Source organism: Sus scrofa, chromosome 8, assembly GCF_054392235.1.
Source record: "Sus scrofa isolate SSC_HxYL_T2T_F1_AM1 chromosome 8, Sscrofa_HxYL_maternal_Yorkshire_Landrace_v2.0, whole genome shotgun sequence".
Classification (NCBI taxonomy): Eukaryota; Metazoa; Chordata; class Mammalia; order Artiodactyla; family Suidae; genus Sus; species Sus scrofa.
The window spans coordinates 35,173,541-35,188,155 of NC_139390.1; the positions used below are offsets into that span (position 1 = coordinate 35,173,541).

General features: G+C 37.5%; 1 long non-coding RNA gene across 1 annotated transcript in view; it reads left to right on the plus strand.

The window, feature by feature from the left end:
• Window positions 1–14,615, plus strand: part of LOC146400417 (uncharacterized) — a 467,787-nt gene that overhangs the window by 25,371 nt on the left and 427,801 nt on the right. The window contains exon 2 of the long non-coding RNA XR_014812376.1: window positions 4,022–4,082. This is a non-coding gene — a long non-coding RNA (uncharacterized LOC146400417). The remainder of the gene's footprint in view (window positions 1–4,021; window positions 4,083–14,615) is intronic.

The window sequence follows — 14,615 nt, forward strand, 5'->3', positions numbered from 1 at the left end:
ATAAACATGATAATTAACCTTTGGCTTATCACATAAAGGAATATTTCAGGGCCTCCTGGTTATGAATATGGATTTTAGTTATTTCCAAGCATAGAAATGCACCTGAACAAAAAGTTATGGTCAAAATATATAAGGATTTAATATACACACTTCAATAGTATATAGTGGTTACAGTCTCAGATTAAATGGGAGAGTAACACATTTGTGTATTCTGGTTCTATTTGCCAGTTATAAAATTCAGTGACTCTTTTATGGAGTATTGGTCCTATAGGGGAAATTAGAGCATTGAAAGTGATAATTTATTCTGAATATAATCTTAAAGTTAAATCAACCATCTATGTATTTTATTCATCCTTTTGTTATGCTAACATTCCAGGGAAGCTAAGTGACCCTAATGCTTATTAGTTCAATGAACAATCTATTTAACTGGAAACAGAAATCTAAGAAGTAAAAACTCCCAAGTAGCAGTTTGTCAGATTTTCCAAAATGAAATTCAATTAATATGTAAATAGGTCCTTACATGCAAATGACTTGTTCCTTCCCACATGCAGCAAAATAACTGGGACAGTTGAAGAATCCTTAAGAACTAAAGAGAGTAAACAAATTACCGTCAAAGTCAGAATTCATTTTCCTATGTTTTACAGACATCACAGCAAAAATTTTCAACATTCAGCTTCAATTAATGCTATGTATTTTTTTGCTTTTCTTGAAGTCAGTTTAACTTTTTATTATCTAGAGTTCCCTTTCAAAGTGTGTTGATACCTAAGTTATCTTCAATGAGAATTCATACTTGTTGACTGCATGTACCATGTAATTTTCTGAAAGACTATAAATGTTCATGTTTTGATGTGAATTTTAAATCCTTGTAATAATTCAAAGTAATTTTCATAGAATACAGAAGATCCTTGATATTTGTAAATTTTGCACGTACATGAACACAAGCATGTGCACACACGTACACACACACATGCAGATTTAATGGATTTATATTCCGTTGAATATGGACCCAAGCATGAAATGAAGTGTTATTGCTAATGACAGAAATAATGAGAACATACAAGGTGACTTCTTAGAAGACAGAAGCTTGGACTAAATTAAGACCTGGCAGTCAAATTCAGTGGTGGCTTGGCTGATGTCATGAATAAGTCCACCATATGTTTTACATAGAAATGTGAAAATAGGAATCCTGAAATTATTTCAGTGATAGCTCCAGGGAGAATTAGTTTTATATCTTTATAAGTGGAGGCATTTAGAGCTGTTTGTTTTTTTTTTAACACCAACAAGGGTGTGAAAAGACACTAAAGTTTTGCATTTTGTTATGATATATTATGAAAGAAATTATACACATTATAATATTTAAGAATTTGGGGAATCTTCATAGCCTTAGCTTATATTCTCTGGAATAGCAATATTTATTTAGCGAAGAAGTAATCATTTCACTCACTACTGATCTCTTACTCACTGAACACATACTGTCAGTCTGTAAGCCTAGATATATGGATTGTGTTCTGTCTGGATTTTGCTGAAGTAGTGCTAACATGAAAATACAGCTTAAGGTCAGCTTTTTTTTTTTCTTTAAAGCCTCTAGTTCATGTTTATAGTTACGGCTTTCAAATCAATTTTCAAATTAATTAATTTTCGGAGTATACTGAAAGTGAAAAAAAAATGTCATTACAATTAGAATTTACCATCAGTATGTATTTAATAGCACAGTATCTCTCCACTTCGCGTGAGAGATATTTCATGGGAATGCTGGAGCGAATCATCCAGTTTCTTTCTGTAATTTTATTTTAATAATGGTATGTTTACTTGACACTAACATTCTACTCTTAGTCAAAAACATTGCTCTTGATGACTGGCATCTCATTTTCTCTCCGTTGTTCAGTTTGCAGGTACTAACAAGTTTTGCCACTGGGGGTCACTATTTATCTATATTTTGGAAAACCAAGTCCTTAAAGGTGAAGTGACGTAACTGGATAACCATACAGTGTGCGGTTTACAGTTTAAAGAAACATCGCTGCAGGAAGAGTCTAAATTTAGACAGAAGTTCCTAGGGACTAAAATACCATCTTTTGTAAATTAAATGATTCCACAGAGCCAGTGACTTTTCCAGAGATTTTATTCAGAGATAACTAAACAGTAATTACGTTCAAAATAGCCATGTGTGTTATTTTAGGAGAATTAAAAGTGCTTTACTGGATTTCCCGTTGCGGTGCAGTGGAAAAGAATCCGACTAATATCCATGAGGATGCGGGTTCTATCTCTGGCCTCTCTCAGTGTGTTGGGGATCCAGCATTGCCATGAGCTGCGGTGTGGTGGCAGACGGGCTTGGAACCCCAGTTGCTGTGGCTGTGGTGTAAGCCGGCAGCTACAGCTCTGATTGGACCCCTAGCCTGGACGCTTAGCCTTTTCCATACACTGCAAGTGCGGCCGTAAAAAGCAAAAGACAAACAAACAAATTAAAAAAGTGCTTTACCAATTTGAGGCAGTTAGGGGCTGGATGCTTCCCAAGTCCCCGGGAATGATGGAGGCGACACGGTGGACCACCTGTGCCCAGGAACTCAGGCAGGAGAGCTGGGTTCTGCTCTGGCTCTATTATTCACTGGCCAGGGACCTGATCCAGTCTCTGAAGCCCAGCTTTCTTTCCCTTTGTAAAATGAAGGTGGAAAGTCTCCCTATAATTTCAGCGGTCTCTTCTGCGCCTGTCTTTCTAAGAACCCTTGTCAATATCTGTCAGATTTTTAAGTTTTCAGATGAAAGGGAATGAAACTATTTTTACTCTTTCATCTCCATGGTAGACACATTTCAAGACAGCGGCACAAGAAGTACTGTTTTTTTTTTTTTTTTTTGTGGTGCCTAACGTTTTATGACAGCAGAATGATGTGGCCATCACTAGAAGATTTTCTTTCTCAGTGATCTGCAGGGTGAACCGACAGCCTGGAAAGTTTATGATATTTTAGCTCAGGTTCACCTGTGTTTCATCAATTTTGCTTAATGAAGTGTTGCTCTATTAATGCCTTTTTAAAAAAATTATGCAGTTGGTGCTGATTGATCCAAAAGAGTTAAAGATTCCTGGCCTAGGATCTGCTGGATTGTTTTTCTTTCCCAACTTGCAGCCAAGGAAGCTTCCCTCTCAGGTGAAACCTGTACTTGCCATTTTCTGGCTTCATGCCATTTGTCACCAGGACTGGTTCTCTGTCAGGTGTCTCCTGATCCTGTGCCTCAGATCAACGATTTAAAAAACAAAACCAACCAAACAAAAAAAAACTAGTGTTTGTAGCAAACTCTCAAAGGAATTTTAGACACTTGATTTTCTTCATATCAACCCTGAGGAATAAAGCAAGTAGTATTACCTACCCCGTTTTGGAGTTCTAAGAGTCAAGATCTGGAAGGAGGAACGGGATTTAGCCAAGTGATTTGTTCAGTTTGTAAGCTAACAACAAACCGAATCCAGATCTTCAGTCTCCGTTTTTTTCTGAAGACCTAGATTCTCTTTTATACTGAGTTCACAGTATTCTGTTCTGGCATGTTTTCTTGTGTTTGGGACTCTGCGCTAGTGGAGTGTCTTACTATGGCACCTATTATGAGCTGATTTGTGTCCCCACAAAATTCTTATGTTGAAACATTAACTCTTGGAATTCCCTTTGTGGCTCAGCAGAAATGAATCCACTAGCAACCATGAGGTTGCAAGTTCGATCCCTGGCCTTGATCAGTGGGTTAACCATCTGGCGTTGCCATGAGTGAGCTGTGGTGTAGGTCACAGACGCAGCTTGGATATGATGTTGCTGTGGCTGTGGCTGTAGCTGGTGGCTGTAGCGCAGATTCGATTCCTAGCCTGGGAACCTCCATGTGCCGCAGATGCAGCCCTAAAAAGCCAAAAAACAAACAAACAAACAAAAAACAAAAAAAAAACATTAATTCTCTGTAACTCAGAATGTAAGCTAGGGCCTTTCAAGAGATGATTAAGTTAAGTGAGGCTCTTGGTGTGGGCCCTGACCCAATCTGACTGGTGTCTTTATAGGAAGAGAAATTTGGACACATACAGAGACACCAGGGATGTTCATACGCAGAGGACAGACCAGGTAAGCACAAAGCAAGAAAGCTGACCTTCTGCAAACCAAGAGAGGCCTGGGAAGAAACAAACCTACCAACACCTTGATCTTGGATTTCCAGCTCCAGAACTGTGAGAAAATGAAGTTCTGTTGTTTAAGCCACTCAGTCTGTGATGTTTTGCTATGGGAGCCTTAGCTAAGACCGTTCATCCAGCCATCCAGCAACCCAAGTCATCCATCCATGTATCCAGCCATCTGAAAATAATGATCTAGTATTTAGCAGGCTGCCTACTGTATTGATCTTTGGATACAGAAATAAAGTATATAGTTCATGTCCTCAAGGCCCTCATAGTCTAATGTGGTGATGGGGTGGGTGGGGGGCAAACAGCTAATATAGTTCAGGTGTGCTGAGCTATGATGGGGGGGATAGAGAATAGAGAACCATGGAAATACATAGAAGGAAGCTCTGTCCCAGTCTGAGTTAAGCGGGGTAGAGGCAGAGCTAGGGAGTCCTGAGAAGGTAACCTGAGGAACAGCGAAGGTAAACACCCCCTCATCCCACAAACCATTTCATAGGCTCTATTCATTGTCCTGAACTCCGTCTGGGTAAAGGCCAGTTACCTGCTAAGATTTTTTTTTTTTTTTGTCTTTTTAGGGCCATACCTGCAGCATATGGAGGTTCCCAGGCGAGGGGTCAAATTGGAGCTGTAGCTGCTGGCCTACACCACAGTTCATAGCCACACCGGATCCTTAACCCACTGAGCAAGGCCAGGGATTGAACCTGTGTCCTCATGGATCCTAGTTGGGTTCATGAACCACTGAGCCATGACAGGAACTCCCACCTGCTAAGATATTCTTGATTTCAAATATGTACATAGATTTTCAGGATTACTGGCCTCTAGATTTTCTTTGCCCTTCCTCTGTCAACAAACCTAATACAGCTCTGATCCCTTTTGTGTGCTTGAAATGCCTATACCTTCCTTTCTGTCAAAATCAAGCCATATCTCAAATATGCAAACAAGTTCTTGCCATATCTTGTGAAAACTTGTCATTTTACATCCTAGACATGTAACAATATCTCCTGTCCCGTAGAAGTTAACCAGGCCATTGTAGACCTTGTTCTAAGAGCTAACAATTTCCAACGGGCATAACACAGAGTTGATATACATGCATTGTGGTTCAAGCCACATCATAGACTGCCTGTCAAATATCACTTATTTATGAGATCACCATGAGTTTTTGAGATTCAACTTTATCTGTTATTGGAAAATTAGAGATAAACATGATGTCATTAGTTTGGCTACACTGCTGAATGCAGAGAAAATACTGTCTACTCTGAAATGTGTCCATAAGTGAGTGATGTAGGACTTGAGAGAAGATGACATCAGGGAACTTGTGGTTATCCATATGGAAAAAAAAAATTGAATATCATATAGGAAAAAAATTGAAGTTCACCCCTTCTTTATACCATACAGAAAAAATTAATTCTAGGCACCTTATAGATTTAAGTTGGAAAATGGTGAAAGAGCAAAACTTCTAGTATTAGTAAAGCTCACTTGGAAGAATTCTGAGCACTTTTGCAACTAAACTTCACAATGTTGAATAAACAATTGTAAAGATGAATAAAGGAAGGTAAAGACAGAATGACTGGTGGTGATGACGGGTTAGGTCATCATCCATTTTATAGATGGTTGTCAAGAAGGGAACATTTGATCAGTGTCTGAAGGTAGCTAAAGAATGAGCCATATAGATACCAGGAGAAAGAGGATTCTACCGGAGCGTAGCAAATGCAAATGTCCTGAGGTGGAGTTTGTAAGGTATGTTAAAGCGACAGCAATGGAGTCTAGCAAACCTGAAGGAGAGTGAGTGAGCCAGTGCTGGTGGCCACAAGGCCAGAGAGACATCATGGGTTATAGGTAATGGATCTGGGAATTTAAGTAAAATGTGAAGCCTAAGGAAGATTTCATTATGTGCATAAAAAAATTTAACATAGATTTATTTATTTATTTATTTTTGCTAAACTGTCTGAATTCCTAAAATTGATTAATGGTTCTAGTTCCAATTCAGCTGGGCTTTATAATTGTAAGTGGAAGGGATTAAACTTTTATGCAGTAAACAAATATAGATAAACAATATTCTGGGGGATTTGTGATTTCCCAGAAGTAAATAATAATAATATTCTCCATTGATAAATAATAGCAATATAACTGTATTCCAGCCACTCTGAACTATGTGTGGAAGCATGTACCATCAATTACTACTAGGAGTTAGGAGAAAATTAAAAATTATTTCTCAATATTTCCTCTCGTAATTAAATGTTGTATGTTTAACATCACCAAACACTGTCAAAATAAATGTCGTATTTTCCATACTGAACTTGTTAGACCAGGCTTAGTTTGAATCTTTGCTCTGCCATATACTTAATCTTTTACCTTGAGCAAATTTTCCCAGCATTTTTGAGTCTTAGTTTCTTTCTTCCTGGCAGCATGGGCATAATAGTCTCTAATTCATAGAGAATATCTGCTAAACACTTGTCCTGGTTTTTACCACATGGTAAGCATTTAAAAATAGTTGTAGCTAGGAGTTCCCATCATGGCTCAGAGGTTAATGAATCCGACTAGGAACCATGAGGTTGTGGGTTCGATCGGTGGCCTCGCTCAGTGGGTTAAGGATCTGGCATTGCTGGGAGCTGTGGTGTAGGTTGCAGATGTGGCTCAGATCCCGTGTTGTTGTGGCTGTGGTGTAGGCTGGTGGCTACAGCTCTGATTAGACCCCTAGCCTGGGAATCTCCATATGCCGCGGGAGCGGCCCTAGAAAAGGCAAAAAGACAAAAAAAAAAAAAGTTGTAGCTATAGTAACTATATTGTTTTTTGTCTCTCCTAGTAGTGTTACATATTGTAACTGAAATAGGTTACAATGCCTGCATTCTGTTCACTCAAGTATATTTAGTAATGTTTATTGATATACTCTTAATGTTTTTATATTTTGAGAATCCAAAAATAATATGTACAAGAATAAAAGAAATAGGCTCCATAAATGGAATAATTTAGACAGATAAGCAATACATTGTTTCATACAAATCAATTAACATGAGATTTTAATTTTAGGATAGTCAGCATCTGTTTAATATTATCAAGACTTATTTTTTCTTCAAAGAATGGCTAGTTTTTCTTATCTGGCATCTTGCCAATAATACATGTTCAATAATTGTTTGGTAAAGAAGGGGGGGAGGGGAGAGAGAGAATTATTTTTTCTTTTTTTTTGTGGCAGATGGAAGTTCCCGGGCTAGGGATTGAATTGGCACTGCAGCTGCAGGCCTATACCGCAGCCACAGCAACGCCAGATGTGAGCCACATCTACGACCTATGCTGCAGCTTGCAGCAATGCCATGTCCTTAACCCACTGAGCAAAGCTAGGAATCAAACCCACATCCTCATGGAGACTATGTTGGGTCCTTAACTGGCTGAGCCAGAATGGGAACTCTGAAAGAGAGAGATTTTAAAAGGAAAGCACAATTGGGACTCTTGTGCATTGCTGATAGGAATGTAAAGTGGTAGCAGTCACTGTGGAAAACAAAATGACAGTTCCTCAAAAAGTTAAACATAGAATTACATGATCCAGCAATTCTACTCCATGTATGTATCTAAAAGAATTGAAAGCAGGATCCAAAACAGATACATGTGCCCCAATGTATAGCAACATTATTCACAATAGCCACAAAGTGAAAATAACCCAAATATTTATCACCAACTGAATCAATTAAAGAAGATGTGGTATATACATATAATAGAATATGACTGAGCCTAAAAAGTAACAGAATTCTGATAAATTCTACAAAATGGACAAACATGGCAATTTGAAATAAAACAGATTTTTAAAAATTGTATTATTCCACTTATTTGAGGTGCATAAAATAGGCAGATTCACAGAGGCAGAAAGTGTAACAGAAGTTACCAGAGGCTGGGGGAAGGGAAAAATTGGGAATTCCTGTTTCATGGGTGCAAAGTACAAAGTGTTGGAAATGGATAGTGGTGATGGTTGTACAATATTGTGAAAGTACTTAATCCCACAGACTTATGTACTTGTATATTATTTGTTAAAATAGTAAATTTTATATTTGTGTATTTTACCTCTATTAAAAAGAAAAAGTCTCTTTAGAATTTTAAAAAGCAAAGTATCTTCAAAAGTAAATTAATTAAACATTGCGCAGATAAGCACAATTATTTACTTAGTGATACATGTTAGATTATTCATTTACTTACTGAAAATTTATTGTATGTTATGGTTGTTTTTGCAGCTCATTTTCCAGAACATTAAGTATCAGCCATGCAGTTTGGAGACAGGGGGGCTTAGGTATTCATATTTTTACAAACTCCAGAGTTGTTTCAGCCTGTTATGGAAATTCAGTGCCTCCTGTCACAGAGGTTGCTTCAGAGATGGGTAATTGCCCTGATATAAAACAGTATATTAAGGGTTATAATACCACTGTCTACAAAAGGAGCATAGCTGTAGGCAACTACCTCAACTACTGAAGGTTTCCATTCTCCAAGAAATGGAGAGTTGACAATGTCATGAACACCTTTTTTTTAATTGAAGTATAGTTGATTTACAATATTTCAGGTGTATAGCAAACAGATTCAGATATATATATATTCTTTTTTAGATTCTTTTCCATTACAGGTTATGACAATCTATTGAATATAGTTCCTTGTGTTATACAGTAGGTCTTTGTTGTTTAGCCGTTTTACATATAGTAGTTTGTATCTGTTAATCCCAAATTCCTAATTTATCCCTCTCCCTCTTTCCTCTTTGGTAACCATAAATTTGTTTTCCATGTCTTATGAGTCCATGTATGTTTTGTAAATAAATTCATTTGTATCGTTCTTTTAGATTCCACATATAAGTGATATCATATGATATTTGTCTTTCTCCGACTTACTTCCCTTAGTATGATAATCTCTAGGTCTATCTATGTTGCTGCAGATGGCATTATTTCATTCTTTTCATGGCTGAATAATATTCCATTGTATTTGTATGCCACATCTTTATCCACTCATCTGTTGATGGACATTTAGGTTCTTTCCATGTCTTGGCTGTTGAAATAGTGCTGCAGTGAACATTGGGGTGCACAAATCTTTTTGAATTAGAGTGTTTCAAGGACACTTTTATAGCCTGGCATCACAACTAGCCTACGCTGAAAACTGTTCCAAATAATTCATTGGAATGTTATGAAAAATGAGAGGCTCACCGGTATGTAGGAAAGTTGTCAGTACTTTGGTATTTTTTTAGAATTTAAAAATAACTTGAGAGCTACTAGAAAAACCACTTAAAAATATAAGGAGAAGCATGAAAAGCTATTAAAAATTACCTGTGTTTTCTTTCTCTTTGTTTAATATGCTAAATGCAGAATAGTGCTGGGTTTTTTCCTAGGTTCATTTAACTTTAACGCTGTAATTTCACCCAAGAACATTTGGAACAGACAGTGTCCACCCTCCCCCAAAGCACCCCTTACTTAGAGCAAGAGAATCTTCTAAAGCAAACAGAGACAAATTGTTCTCAGTCTGAAACTAAATCACCTTTGGTGGAGGTGGAAAAGACCTTTGACTACAAAGAATACAATAGCTGAAGTTATTTTGGTTCTGTTTCTCTGCTCAGTAAGTGCAGGCTTGTGTCCTTTCTCCTCCCTTTCTCCCTTTTCCATTATCCGTCAAAAGAGGAACAGCCAAAATAAAGCAAGATAAAATAAAATAAAAATGATAGGGAGAGGTGAATCAGATATAATTTTAGAGACAATGTTTAAATTCTGGTTTTGATGTTTTAGTTATACTAGTGTACACAAAGTTCATTTTAGCTTAGCTTTTGTGGAGGGATACACTTTTGCATTCAAGGAGAGTACTAAACTGGAGTTTAGGAGGTGAAATTGCTTTCTATGAATGCAGGGAAAAGAAGTTAATTTGGAAGGGCCACCAAACAGGAACCTTAATGTTCCAAATCTGAATATTTCAAGGCATTTTATCACGATCAGTTGAAAGGTCTTATTGTGGGGAATAAATTGCCCAAAATCATTAAAAATTTTTATAAATAGTGCTATCGTTAAGTCAGAAAAAAATGGCATTCAGAGGGACACAAGTGGTTGAAGGTTTTAAAAGGATAAACAAATGGAAGAGAAGTAACTGGAAACAAAATTCAGCAAAAGTGTTGAGTAGATGTGGGAACTACTCTTTTTAGGGATTTGGGGGAAGTGTGGTTTCTCACCACCCTTCACTTGAATTTTGAGCAGTTGTTGTGTTCTCTTTAGTTTACATAATGTACGTGACGTTGAGCTTCCTGTGGACGAGGCAAGTCCAGGGTTCAATGTTTAGCAGCCTGGTGGCATGTCTAGAAGAATTATTTCTCGAGGATTAGAAAAAAGGAGGAATGTGTGGGCAATGAGTAGAAAAGTTTCTGTTTCATCAAAAGAAGATCTAGTTTTTAAGGAAAATATCCCCTGCAGCATTCCAGAAAACATGTGGGTTGTGCAGTGGATGAGAGTCAGGGGAGGAGACCTGAGGCTCCTCTGAAGTCTCCCAATTTAAACAGTCCAAGGTGCCTCAAGGCTCTGGGTAAATGGCTTAATCTGCCTTGTTTGTAACTCCTTTTCCACCATTTCTTTTTCATTTAAATGCATTTAGTACACAACGAAAATGATCACAGGAGCAGCAATCTGAAAGAAATGTATTCACTCAGAATTCCATCTCAAACCATTTTAGTTTTTTTTTTGTTTGTTTTTTCCCTTGTTCTTCTACAATGTTTATTGTTCATATGCACCTATGTCATTTGTAAGTAATTGTAATCACTTTAAAGATTTGGTTTGGAATTCACCCCAACATTTCACCCCAGCATTTGTTTATGAGAATTATTCCACATTCCTGTCAGTTTTATTTATTTATTTATTTATTTGCTTTTTAGGGCTGCACCTGCAGCATATGGAGGTTCCCAGGCTAGGGATCATACTGACCACAGCCACAGCAATGCAGGATCCAAGCCGCGTCTGCGACCTACACCAGAGCTCATGACAACGCCAGATCCTTAACCCACTGAGCGAGGCCAGGGATCGAACCCTCAACCTCATGGTTCCTGGATTCGTTTCTGCTGTGCCACAATCGGAACTCCCATATTCCTGTATTCCTGTCAGTTTTAAATCAATCTCATTAGTAGCTATGACTGCCTGTTTCTGCAGTTTTTGACAATTAAATGTTATCAATCTTTCGTAATCACAAATAATATTAAGACAGGTACTAAAATCCCTTTTTAGAGAGTAGCTGTTTTTGTAAAAATATATGTCAAAAGCCTGAGGTACAGGGTGAAACATTAAAGCTTCAGCTAAGACTAAGACTTCTGAGAAAGGGCAGAAGTATATGAAAGAGACACAGAGGAGAAATTATTGAGGCTTCTTGTGAGACAATGAAAAGCGAATGGGGAAAGGAGCCAGTAAGACTGATACATTCATCCCTGTTTAGCTTTTTTCCCATTTATTATTATTTTATTTCTTATTTTTAAAATTTTCTATTTTTTCTTAGTTTTATTTTCTTACTCTTTTATTTTCCTTATTTTTTAAATGAAGATTTAAAGAGGAGACATGCCTGATAACAATTGGTCTTGATAAATATTGCCAAATTATTTCTAAAGGCATTTCTTATTGACCTTTGCCTTCAACATAAAATAAGAGCATCCATCCCTCCAGTTATTATTAGCAGCCTCCATAGATTACACAGCATTTAAATGAAGTCAACAAAATTTATCATGGTGAGTACAGAGTGAGGAAAGAGACTGCCTGCATTGCTTTGGAGATGAGGATAACAGAGTGGGAATATCTGACTATAACATAATGCCAGTTTTATTGTATCCTTTAGTACCCAACTATTGTGTTGTTGCTTAAAATTTTTTTTTCTCTAAAAATCCTCTTCCCATCCATTCACATGGTTGCAGTGAGAGTTGCCATATTATCACTACACAATTTTATTTTCCATTGTTGCCGTTGGTTGGATGAGAGATGGGACCTTGACCCATTTGGGCTATTGAGTTCATTCCCTGGGAATATAGGGAAATTGGAGTCAATTTGTCCTTGGTTCTGAGATTATAATATGGGAGATTTATGGATTCTTATGGACTATAAAGGAGGTAAAGTTTGTCTGCAGGAAAGTCAAACAAAAGGAAGCTTTAGACAGAGAAGCAGATACCAAATGGAGAAAGAAGCTGATGGCACTGGAGCTCACATTCCAATTCTTTCATGATGTTTAACTCTTTTGTTTTTCTTTTATGGCCACACCTGCGGCCAATGGAAGTTCCTGGGCCAGGAGTTGAATCAGAGCTTCAGCAGAGCCTACATCCCAGCTGCAGCAACACTGGATCTAAACTGCATCTGCAGCACACACAAGCAGCTTGCGCTAACGCCAGATTCTTAATCCGCCAGATTCTGAATCCACTGAGCAAGGCCAGGGGTTGAACCTGCATCCTCACAGAGCCAACATTGGGTCCTTAACCCACTGAGCCACAACAGCATCTCCAATGATATTGGCCTCTTGAATTCCCTCTTCCTTTCTTATTTACTCTTGAAGCCTCCTGGACAGATGCCCAGATACTCCTGTGCACTTTTCTACATGTATAGTGATCTGCTGTAGGAACCTCATGCTTCTCAGAGATGAACTTTGTTCTTGATTAAACCGCCAGTAACTATCAGTCCCTTGTTCTTGGAAAAATAATTTATCTGATCAACTAATTTACAATAAGTTGCAAATACTGGTTAATAGTTTAATACACATCCTCAAATCTGGTAAATCAGAATTTTCCGGAAATATATTATAATTGTCTATTTCTTTGTCATGCCAGTTATTTCAGAGAATTTAAAGAGAATCACTCAACAGAATATGAGGCCTTGAAATGGACTGGATTGTGCTCTCCCTCTTTTCTTACTTTCCTGTATCTCCCTATTTTCTGACGTTTCTACTTGTATCTCTCTCTCACTGACTACCCCTCTTTTCTGTGCCTCCTGTGTGGTCCTGCTTTTCCTCAGCTGCCTGCATGTGACCCATTTCAGGTGAGGAACAGGGGAGCTCTACATACAGAGCTGACAAGTAATGTCCATATTTGCTCAGAATGAAACAATATAACTACACTTGGACTTCATGATCACTGCTTAAAAAGTAAAGTCCTGGGCCCCACTGCTAACATCACTCTTCATGCTTTATCTTTTTAGAGCTTGCTACATCCTGACACAGTCACATGATACGTTTCACTTTTAGATCCATTGCTAATCAACCTAAATCTCTCAATAGTCCCTGTTCCATTGGCTGAGGGAGATGAGTCTGATTAGCAAAATTCATTTCCTCCCGCCATGCGTCATTACAGACTGATGGATTGGCTGTCTTGATGTCAGGTACTCACTCCTAGTCCAGCTCCAGTGACAGGAAGTGTTTATTTACAGAGGGTGAACTATGGTCACTTAGGCATAACAGAGAAATCCTCTTAGCAGAGGGACCGGGCAGACCTATTAAATGATTCAGTTTCTTAAGTGAAATCTCATTCATTTTAACCACAAAATAAGGTGACAAGAGATACTTTTAAAATTTAACAAATGACTTAATAAATTCTTTCCTCCTTTCTTTCCTTTTTCTTCCTTCTCTTGTACAAATGTATACGCGTGCGAGCACACACACACACACACTCATGCACACATGCATGCATGTTCTAGACAGTTGCACTTAGTGATTCTAATTTTTCCAAATTAACCCTGTAATAACCCACAATTGTTGTCTCTGGTGTTTACTCAGCTCTTTGGAGGCATGTTTTATCTTAATTTTCTTTCTTTTTTGTGTCTTCTTCTTCTCCATCAGGAAATAATATTGGATAGCACAGTAGAAAGAGCAGAGACCAGCAACTTAGATCCCCTGGCAATCATCAACTAGCTATATGTCTTTGAGGAGCCATCTATGTTTATTTAACTTGCTTTCGAGATAGATAGATAGATAGATAGATAGATATACATACACGTATATGTACGTGTGTGTACATATATTTATAAATACGTAATATAATAATGTTTACAAATATATTTTATATTTAACATAGACAAAAGGAAAATATGATACTCTAATACTCAACACATGTATTTATAAAATTGTAAATTTCTCAATTACAAATAACCATGGGTTCAAACTTTTAGGTGGTGATATAAAAATGAATAAATTATCGCTTATAAAATTGATAATGTCCAGAAAATTAGGAATAATATATGGTTCTAAAAGACAGTAGTGTTTCTTTTTCCTGAGATGAAGAAGCTATTCCTGCCATGGGCCCTCATAAAGAGAGCCCTATATAAAAATATTCCTAACTATCTCCTGAGAGTAATTACAGAAGTAGTAGTTTTGGTAATGATTAAGGGAATGGCCTCTGAAAATTGGGCTCAAGTTTTCATACCACATTTACAAGCTGAGTGACTTTGAGCAAATTATTCAGTCTCTTTGTGGCTATGCTTCCTCATTGTTAAAACAGGGAAAACAATAGTTGTTAGCTCGAATGTGTGTT